Source organism: Opisthocomus hoazin, chromosome 25, assembly GCF_030867145.1.
Source record: "Opisthocomus hoazin isolate bOpiHoa1 chromosome 25, bOpiHoa1.hap1, whole genome shotgun sequence".
In the NCBI taxonomy this organism is placed as follows: domain Eukaryota; kingdom Metazoa; phylum Chordata; class Aves; order Opisthocomiformes; family Opisthocomidae; genus Opisthocomus; species Opisthocomus hoazin.
Genome location: NC_134438.1, coordinates 7,233,840 through 7,242,790, shown reverse-complemented (window position 1 = coordinate 7,242,790; position 8,951 = coordinate 7,233,840). Strand labels below are relative to the sequence as shown.

Genomic DNA, 8,951 nt, shown 5'->3' with positions numbered 1-8,951 from the left:
AGGGGGCGGCCGGGCGGGGAAAGCGGCTGCACCTGCTTTAGAGGAACTATGGTAGGGCGGCCGGCGCCCGCCCCGCGCCGCCGCGCCCGCGCTGCTGCCGCCGCCGCCGCTCCGCGCCGGACCTGAGCGCGGCCCCGGCCCGGCCCCGGCCCCCGGCCCGCTCCGCCCGGCCCCGGCCCGCCCAGCAGCCGCAGCGGGGCCCCAGGGGCGGCGGCGGCCCGGACCCCCCCCCCGCCCGCCATGCCGCTCCGCCGCTGAGCGCGCAGCCCCGCCGCGGCCGCCCCGTCGAAGTTTGGGGAGAAGGGGGGGGGGGGGTGGCGGGAGGGAGCGGCGGGGGGGGGGAGGCCGCATGCCCGCCGCGGGACCCCGGAGCTCGCCGCGACCAGGTGGGTGAGAGCGGAGCGGAGCGGGGGGCGGGCGGCGGGGGTCCCACGGGGGAGCGCGCAGCCCCTGCTGCTGCTGCCGCCGGCGGTGGGGGGGGGGGGTGGGGTGGTCCCGAACTCCCCCCCCCTTGATCCCCCCTGGCAGGTGTGGGGCGGGCGGGGGGCGCCGGCAGTGTGTGCCCCCCCCCCCCCCCTTCGCCTCCCGTCCCTGCGCTCGGAAGTTTGTTGCGGCGCCCGGACAAAGGGAGCGGGGCGGGGGGCTTGGTGAGGCGGGGGGGGAGGGGGGGACACACCGGGGTTCGGTGCGCACCCCGCGGGGGGGGGGTCCACGCTGCCCCCCGGCTCGCTACGCCCGGGGCAGCCCCGCCGGCGGGGCGTGGGGGGGGTCTCCGCCGCTCCCCCCCCCCCGAGGCGTTTCCCCGGTGTTCGGGGGGGGGTCGGGCACCGGGAAGCTTGCGGGGCCGGGGCTGCCTCTGCCCGGGGGTCCCGCAGCGAGGGGCTTCGCGGCGGGGGGAGTGCGGCGGCCCCTGCCCCCCCCCCCCATCCCTGGGCTCCCTTTGTTGCTCCTTCCCATTCCCCCCCCCCCCCCATCCCATCATTTCTCTGTTCTCCCCGGCCAGTTTGGTTTTAATTCCGGCTGCTCGGGGGGCTCGGGTGGGATTTTGCCCCCCATTTCCCCCCCCCCCCAGTGCGTTATAACTCGGCTGCTGCCCTGTGCCTGACGGGCGCAATTCCCACTTTTTGGGGCTAAAGAAAGTCTGCCAGCCCCAAGTTTGGGGATTTCTGGGAGAAGCCGCCGCCGCCGTCCCCGTCAACCTGCCGCCGCTCCTGGGAAATTCTGCGCCGTGCCTAAAACCGGAGCCCCGACGGGAAGGTGAGGCGAGAGGAGGACAGACGCGCGGCGGCGGATGGAGCTGGAGGAGCTTCCCCAGAAACCCCCCCAGGTTTGGATGCCGAAATGTGTTTTGGGGGGGTCACGGCGAAGCCCTGCCCTGCGTTTCGCCCCGTGCCTGCGTTCTCGCCCGGTCGCGAAGTTGGAGAGGCTGCGGTGTGGCTTTGTTCGAAAGGGGAGCGGTGTCGGGGTTTGGGGTTTGATTTCCGAGGGTTTTGGGGGGGTCTTTGTAACCTCGCTGCCCGCGGGAGGGCTCGGCGGGCTGGTGGGGACCCTGCCGGCGGCGGCTGCTGCTATCGACACGAAGAACGTGTTGGGAAGGAGTTTTTACTGCGGAGCTGTCGTCTTCTGGGAGTTGAGAAATTCCCGGGCAAACATCGTGGAGCCCCGGATCAGCTTCCTCCATCGCGATCCCACCCCGGTGCCGCCCGCGCTGCGAGATGCTCTCCCGGCCCCGGCAAAGTCCTGAGATTTCTGTTCTCCGCCGGCTGCGCGACCAACGAACGCGGCTCTGTCCCCGCTCCCCGCTCGGCGAGAAGGGGCTTCGGCCGGCGCGGCGTTACCGGCGCGTTGCTGGGAGTGTTCCTTTCGGGGGTAGGAAATCTGTTTCGAGTTGGCGGGCGCGTTTCGGAGGTGCGTATAGGCGAGAACAAGTGGAGTGGAATTGCTTTTTCTTTTTCCATTTGGGAGTGATTCTTTTTATTTTTTTCTTTCCCCTTTAAAAAAAAAAAAACTAAACAAGCCGAGGGCTGCCTCTCTCCCCTCCTGCGCGCTTCTTAATATGAATAAAAACGCGTAGGGAAAGCAGGAATTATTCACAGGCGTCTGCAAACTCCCCTTTGCGTGGAGAAGTGGTCGGGAAGTGCCCGCTTTGAAAACTTGCGCTGGGATTATTATTATTTTTTTGTTTTGTTTTGCTATTGTTAATATAGTCCTGGAGGAATTTGCGGCCGAATTCCTGCCCGGGATCGCTTGTCGGCTTGGGGCAGCTCTCCCGTCCCCACCGGTACCCGGAGATTTGCCTTTTACCCCGCTCGGCACCAGCTCAGCGTCAGATTAAGACCTCGTTTTTCCACCAGCGCTGTAAAGCTGTGGGGGCACGCCATAAAAACGTTATTAGTTTCTGCATTAAAAGCTCGGGTTGTTTCTAACCCGAACCAGAAGCAGGATTTACTTTTACAAATTTCTTCTCGTGCGTTACCAATTTCGGCGAGCGCCGCGTTGGGCGGGAGAGCGGGCGGCGGGGCAGCCCAACGTGCGCCTTGCGCGGGCGGGGTGACCCCGCTCCCCGCGTCTCCGCGCGGCCGCGTTCCCTGCCCGACTCCGCAACGAAACACGGCCACGTCTCGGGCTCTCGTGAAATCCAACTCTCAATGTTCTTTATTTTTATTTTTTAAATGCCTACCCCACCTTAAAGTCCATCGAAAAATCCAACAAGCCCCCAGGGGTGGGTGGATGGAAAAAATAATCAGATTTAAAGAATTTGCCCCATCCTTTCCCCCCCCTTCCAAGTCACTTAAATCAGACTGGGAAGGGAGATGCGGGGTGGGGAGAAGGGGCAAAACCTCCCGTGCCGAGCCGGGGGGGGCTTTTGAGCCCCGGGTGGCTCCTGCCTTGCTTCTGCCCTTTGTGGGGCCGGGGCTGGGGGCCGGGGGGGGGAGAGTCTGCGGAACGAGCTGCTGCTTTGAGATGCTCCCTGCTTGGGGTGTTTTCTTAATTATTTTGAATTTATTGGCTCTTCTGGGGTTTTGTGGCCTTCCCCCCCCCATCCCAGGCTCCTGTAGCTGGGGTGTTTGGTGCGGGGAGCCCGCGTCGAGCATCGCTCCCATGGTGAAACCCAAATCCACTCCTAGAAACCGGCCCCGGCGCGAAGTTGGTCTCGGTGGCGGGGAAAAGTGCGGGAGAACGGGATCGGTGTGGAAAATCGCCCCCCCCCCCCCACCCATTTACCCTGAGCCCCCCGGGCTGCGTTGCCCGGTGGGGTCCCAGAGCCCAGCGAGGGGTGGGGGGGAGTGGCCGGTGCCCCCCCGCTTGCCGGTTTGGGGACGGGGGATGCGATGGAGAACGCTGGGGCGGGCGGAAGGCTGAGCAAACGGAGGGAAACGAAAGAAAACGGATTAAAGTTGCTGCTAGGGGGAGGCGGGGAGGGGGCGATGCTCAGACCCGAATAAAAAAAAATATATAAAAAAATATCTGTACGCAGATACAGCCCCGGTCACCTCCCTGCCCTCCGGGGAAGACGGGCGACCGTGGGTTTTACCTTCTCGGTGGGAAGGGAAGAGCAGGGCGTGTTTAAAAAAAATAAATCTGTGCAATGTATAAAACCAAGTGACACTAAAATATCTGCTCCGGGCCCTCGCCCTTTCTCCCCCCAGAAGCCGGCAGGAATGCGAGTGCACTCAGTTGTGAAGTTGCTGCCCGGAGAGCCCGGCAGCTTTTCTTTTCTGCCGCTGGAGAGGGGGATGCTTGGGGTCCGCCGCGGTGGGGCTGGGGGAGAGGGGGGCGGCGAGGCGCTGGCTTTCAGCTTCTGCGCTCCTTTTATTTTATCCCCCCCCCTTCCCCTTCCTCTTTTCTTGTTGCTCTGGCGGGGGGGGTGGAAGGGGAGGTGCGGTGCTGGGTTTGCCTTTGTAGCAGCGAAGTGGGGGGCGAGAGCCGTGCCCCCGGCCGGGACCGGGGCTCGCTCTTCCAGCCGGAGAAAGGCGGGAGAGCCCGCGCGTCCCCGGCGTTGCTTTGGCTGCTTTCAAAGTGCCGCACGGTTCTGGCTCTCTGCGTCGCGTCTCCCACTGCGGAGTGGGGTTTGGCAGCCCGAAATATGGAGGGAAATTCGCTTATTTATGGCGGGGAGCGCTGGGGTGGGTTTTCCCCTCCGTCGGGGTGATTTTTCCCCTCCGTCCCCTTTCCCCACGCTGGGTTGGAAGTGGGGAGAGCCCCCGAGTTGTGGCTGGCAGGTGGTTTCGGGAGGTCTCGGGGGGGCTGCTCCCCACTGCTCGCACCCCAGCATCTCCCTAGGTGCATGGGGGGGGGGGGTCCCACCTCCTCCTGGGGGCCTGTCGTGGGTTTGTCCCCCCCACTCTGCACCAGGACTCCCGAAACGACCCCGCGGCCGCCTCGCCGTCACCTGCCGCCGCTGGAAGTGGAAGCGGGAAATTTCCTGTCCCGGCCGCTTTGATTTCCAGCTCCTCCGGCGCGGCCGCGGGGGTGACGTGGGGCAGGGGGGCCCCTGGCAAACCCACCGGGGGGGCTCGGTCCTGCCCCCTGTCCCGGAGGGGGGACATGCCGTGGGCATCGTCCCCTTGGAGGGGTGAGCTCCGCGTTACCGGGAGAGGGAAGGGAAAAGGGGGGGGAAAGAAAACTGCAAGTGCGCTTGGAGGAGGTAAAACCCCTCTGCGTGCCGCTGCTGGAGACCCCGCCGCGGCCGGGAGCAGCGCGGGGGCAGGCTGCTCGCCTGGAAATAAAACCAGGGGCCGCGACACCGGTTTTGCAGCGCGTTGCCGGCCGGCTCGCGAGCTGTCCGGGCAGCCGCGGGGGCTTTGGCCTTGCTCCTCTGCCCGCGGATGGGGGGGGACCCACACGGGGAAGGACTTGTGCCCATTTTATGATCTCGCAAAACCTTCCCCCTCCCCCTGAAAGGTGCAGCGCAGGCAGCAAAGTGAAATACAACTTGCAGATCAGGACGGGGCTGGGCACAGCTTGAAAAACTTCCTAATTTCTTCTTCCCCCCCCCACTGCAAGTGTTTGTAGTATAAAACCCAGCGAAGACGCTGCTTGAGGCTTTTCTTAAACTTTTCCTAATTTAAACCCCTCTTGGCAGCCGTCTGGGCCGAGTCTCTGTGCTGAGACGCGTTGCTGGTGATGAGACTGCCCATGACGAACCCGCGTGTGCAGCGGGGAAGGGGAAGCGCGGAGAGGCGGGAGCGGAGCTGCTGCCTTCGGCGCTCGGCAGCGCGATGCCGCGGAGGAGAACGCACGTTTGACTCGATAAAGATGCCGCCGGAGCAGAGATCCGATCCGGGGACGGAGCCGGAGGGAAGGCGTTCAGGCATGGCGATGCGGCGCAGGCGTGGGCACGGGGCCGGCTGTCACGGTACCGGGATACCCGGGCGGACGAGCCCTGCGTGTGCAAAGCGCTTGGCACGGGCACTCGGGATCCACTCTGCTTTTTTTCTTTTTAAGGGTGGGGGGAAAAAAAGCAGCCCGCTCGCAGTCCGCCCTGCCGAGCGGTTAGCGCGGTGAAGAAGCCGGTGTCGGTGTTCACCGGCCCCGGGCGATGCCTGCGCCCGGCTCTGGTGCCCTGGCGAGTTGGCAGAAAGTCTCTTGCGGCGTGTTCTGGTGGGAACCCTCCTGCTGCCGCCGTCACCGGGTCGGTATCGGCAGCAAAACCACGTTTGTTTTTTAGCGAAATAGGGAGGGGAGGGTGGCTGCGAAGCAGGGGGGGGAATTTCTCCTGGTCCTGAGGGCTCGGTGCTGCCGGGGGCTCCAGGGTGTGTTCATCGGAAGCGAACGGTGCCGTAATAAAACTTTTTTTGGAAGATTACTTTCAAAACCATAGAAAGATGGAACAACAAAAAAAAAAATTTGCTTTGAGGTACTGGAGAAGGGGAAAAAAAAATCCCGTGGGGGCCCCAGTTTGGCGGCGATTTGGAAGCCGTTTGCGCTGCCTCAGCCTGCTCCACGTGACCGGCGTCGGCGGGGAGCTGGCACCGGCCGACGGGGAAGCGCGGTGGGGATGGCGGGGAGCAGGGGAGCCCCGGCCCCCCGGGGAGGAGGAGGAGGACCCCTGAGCCATGGGTACGTGCTCCGTGCGTGTTGTGCGGGATGTTGGGCAGCTCCCGAGGCTTGGGGAGATGCCGTCCCTGGAGAGTATTTTTTTGTCGCTTGGGCACCAGTGCTCCCAGTTAAACCAGCACGGGGCTGCGGCGGGGATCGGCTGGGATGAGCAGCTCGCCCGGAGCGGGCGGCGTTGAAACAACGTGTTTCAGTGCACCTTGGCCAGGTCGCTGGCGGATCCGGTGGGATTTAGCTGCTCCGAGGCTAATCAAGGCATCGAACGGCAGCGGTGCCGTCGGGGCCGCGAGCGCTTCCCCTGCCGAGCACCGCGCTGCAGAGCCACGCCGCGGCCGGGAGCCGTCGAAGTCCTGACCTCGAACCCTCCCGCTGTTCGCTTGCTTCCTCCGAGCCACGGTTTATTCCACGAAGCATAGATTTATTTTTTTTTCGGTGAGGAGTTTTCTTTTTGCCTGCTTATTGTGATTCTGCGAGCTGGGGGCTGTCCTTTATTTGTTCGCCTGTAGCAAGATCCGGATGGGGACCACCTAGGAGAAGCTGTCATGGGCTTGATGAAAGGTGCCTTCAACCTTAGGAAAGAGGGGCAGCTGAGGAAGGCTCGAGGTAGGTTGCTTAATGCAAAATAGAAGGCTAGGACTTGCGCTCGTGAGTGAAGGATGCGCTGGGATCTACCCAGGAGCGTCTCCTCCTTCTGGTGGCCCTCCTTCGGCTCTGGGTTCCTGCCTGCGAGATGGTGGGAGCGTGTTTGCCCGGTGCCTTTCTGCCGGCGCTGCTTGGCCGGGGCTGCTCGCTCGCGTGCTGGAGCCTGCGCTGGGCTGGCGGCTCGCTCCGGTGCCGTGCACCCCGCGCTGGGATGGTGTCGGCTGGGTTGGCCACCCCGGGGTGGGGGTTCCGGCGCGGACGACCCCGTTTTGGCCACGAGGTCCTGGCTGCTGTGAGATAGATGCTGCTGGATGCAGGACTGTCCCCAAGCCCTGCTGGGACATGGGGCTTTGGGGGGTAACTCGGCTCCCGGCTCGATGGCTTCACCCCCAGCTCCCGGGGGGTGGAAACGCCTGGCCGGGGTGGCTGTGGGTGGGGGGAAGGTGCCCACCCCACTGCAGCACTGGCGAAAGGCCCTGGGGCTGTGTGGGGCTCGGGGTGGTCACGAGGGTGTTGGAGGAGCCACCCCCGGCTCCGGGGCAGGATTTATTCCGTTTATTTATACACGCTGGAGACGGAGAAGTTTCTTGTTGAGCGTTGGGAGGTTTTGGCTCTGCCGGAACAGGATTTGGGCAGGGGAGCTGGGCAGAGACTTTGGATTGGAGGGGGGGGGGAAGCCCTCTCCCATGTCCTGGGGCTCACGTACGGTGCCGTGTCCCCTCCGGGTGCCGCTTGCGGAGCTGTGTCCTGGCAGCCACCCCCTCCACAGAGCTGGGGGGCACCGGGACCCCCTTTGCCAGGGCTGCGCGGGCTTCTGGGCTGCTCCGGCTGGAGGAGCGCACCCCGAAACTCGCCGCTCTTCAGCACGGAACCCCGGTGCCTTGGATGAAACCAGACCACCCTTTAACAACCTGGGATTGGGGTTTTTGGGTTTGTTTGGGTTTTTTTCGTGGCCATCTCCCTCCTTCTCCGGAGGGAGCTCTGCGCAGCCAGCAAGGAGCATCCGTCCCCATCCCGGCTCCCTGCGGGGAGGGGCAGGAGGAGGCCAGGAGATGCTTTGTGCCACCGAGAGGGTGTCAAAAGTCCAAAGTCCCCCGGCCGATCCCTCCTGGAGGCGGCCAGACCTGAGGGTGGGAGGGAAATTCCCCGGAGCGTGGGGTAAGTTGGATCTGGAACACAAACACGGCGTCACCGGGCCTGTTGAAAAACGGAAGAAGGAGAGAAAATAAAGGCGGGGTTTGGGGGAAAGCGGCCCATAACTTCTGTGGCAGGAAATGTGGATTTTGAAAATGTGCTGTGCCAGGTGTAGCTGCAAAAAAAAAAACACCCTTATTTTGCTGAGGTGGATTCGGGTGGGGACTAAGCTGTGGCTTTCAGAAAGTGCTGTCTCCAGCTCTGCCCTGCTCCGGGGCTGTTTCCAAAGGATTCCTGCTTTCCCCTCTTGCTCCCCATCCTGCTTTCCCCGCAGCGAAGCCGCTTCCCGACCGGAGCGGTGCCCCTTTTACTGTGGATTTCTGCAGCAGGGATGTGGTTTGGTTTCTGGGCAGGGGAGGGTCTCCCCCTCCCCATCTCCTGCCCGCATCGCCATGCCCTGCGCCGGGAGCAGGGTTTGGGGAGCTGGGCTGCGAGCGCTCCGCTTGGCACAGATGTTCGTCATTAATAAATTAAAACCTCCAAATTGACGTGATTTCTCATCTGGGAAACAAAAGGGGCATTTGTCCCCCTGCCGTGTGGGTAAATCTGGGGCTGGTGGAGGAGGAGGAGGGTGCTGCTGTGCGTCCCATCGCTCCCGATTTGTGTCAGCCTCTCAGCACCCGTGATCCCGGGGCACTTGTACCTTGGTCTTGTCACCCCGGTGGGTCCTGTTCCCATCCCTCCAACCCCCCAGCGTGGGGGTGGTGGGTTTGTAGGGTGCTGCTTGCAGGGGGTGGGGTCTGTGTTTGACGGCGGGGACATTGCTCCCCCGTGCAGGTACGAGGCAGAAGTGGGTGACGGAGGAGTGGGCAGGCTAGGGTGCATGGGGCCAGGTCCAGCACCCGTCAGAGCTGCCCTGGTGTGCGCAGAAGACCCCACGGATGGGGATAAAACCACCAAAAGCACTCGCTGTGCTGGGGGGGAGGGGGAGAGGGAAGGTCCCTGACGTGTGCTGGGGCAGGGAAGGGGGGGCTGCGGAGCATGGGGCAGGCTGCTGCGAACAGGGTGGGCGAGCGAGTGCCAACCCTCGGGTGCCCCTCGGGGGCTTGTCCAGC

General features: G+C 64.0%; 1 protein-coding gene across 4 annotated transcripts in view; it reads left to right on the top strand.

Moving 5' to 3' along the window:
- Positions 1-332: 332 nt before the first annotated feature.
- Positions 333-8,951, top strand: part of FOXP4 (forkhead box P4) — a 66,147-nt gene continuing 57,528 nt past the window's right edge. For all 4 annotated transcript variants that reach the window (XM_075442975.1, XM_075442973.1, XM_075442972.1 and 1 more), the window contains exon 1: positions 333-386. The gene's annotated coding sequence lies outside the window, so the exon portion shown is untranslated. The remainder of the gene's footprint in view (positions 387-8,951) is intronic.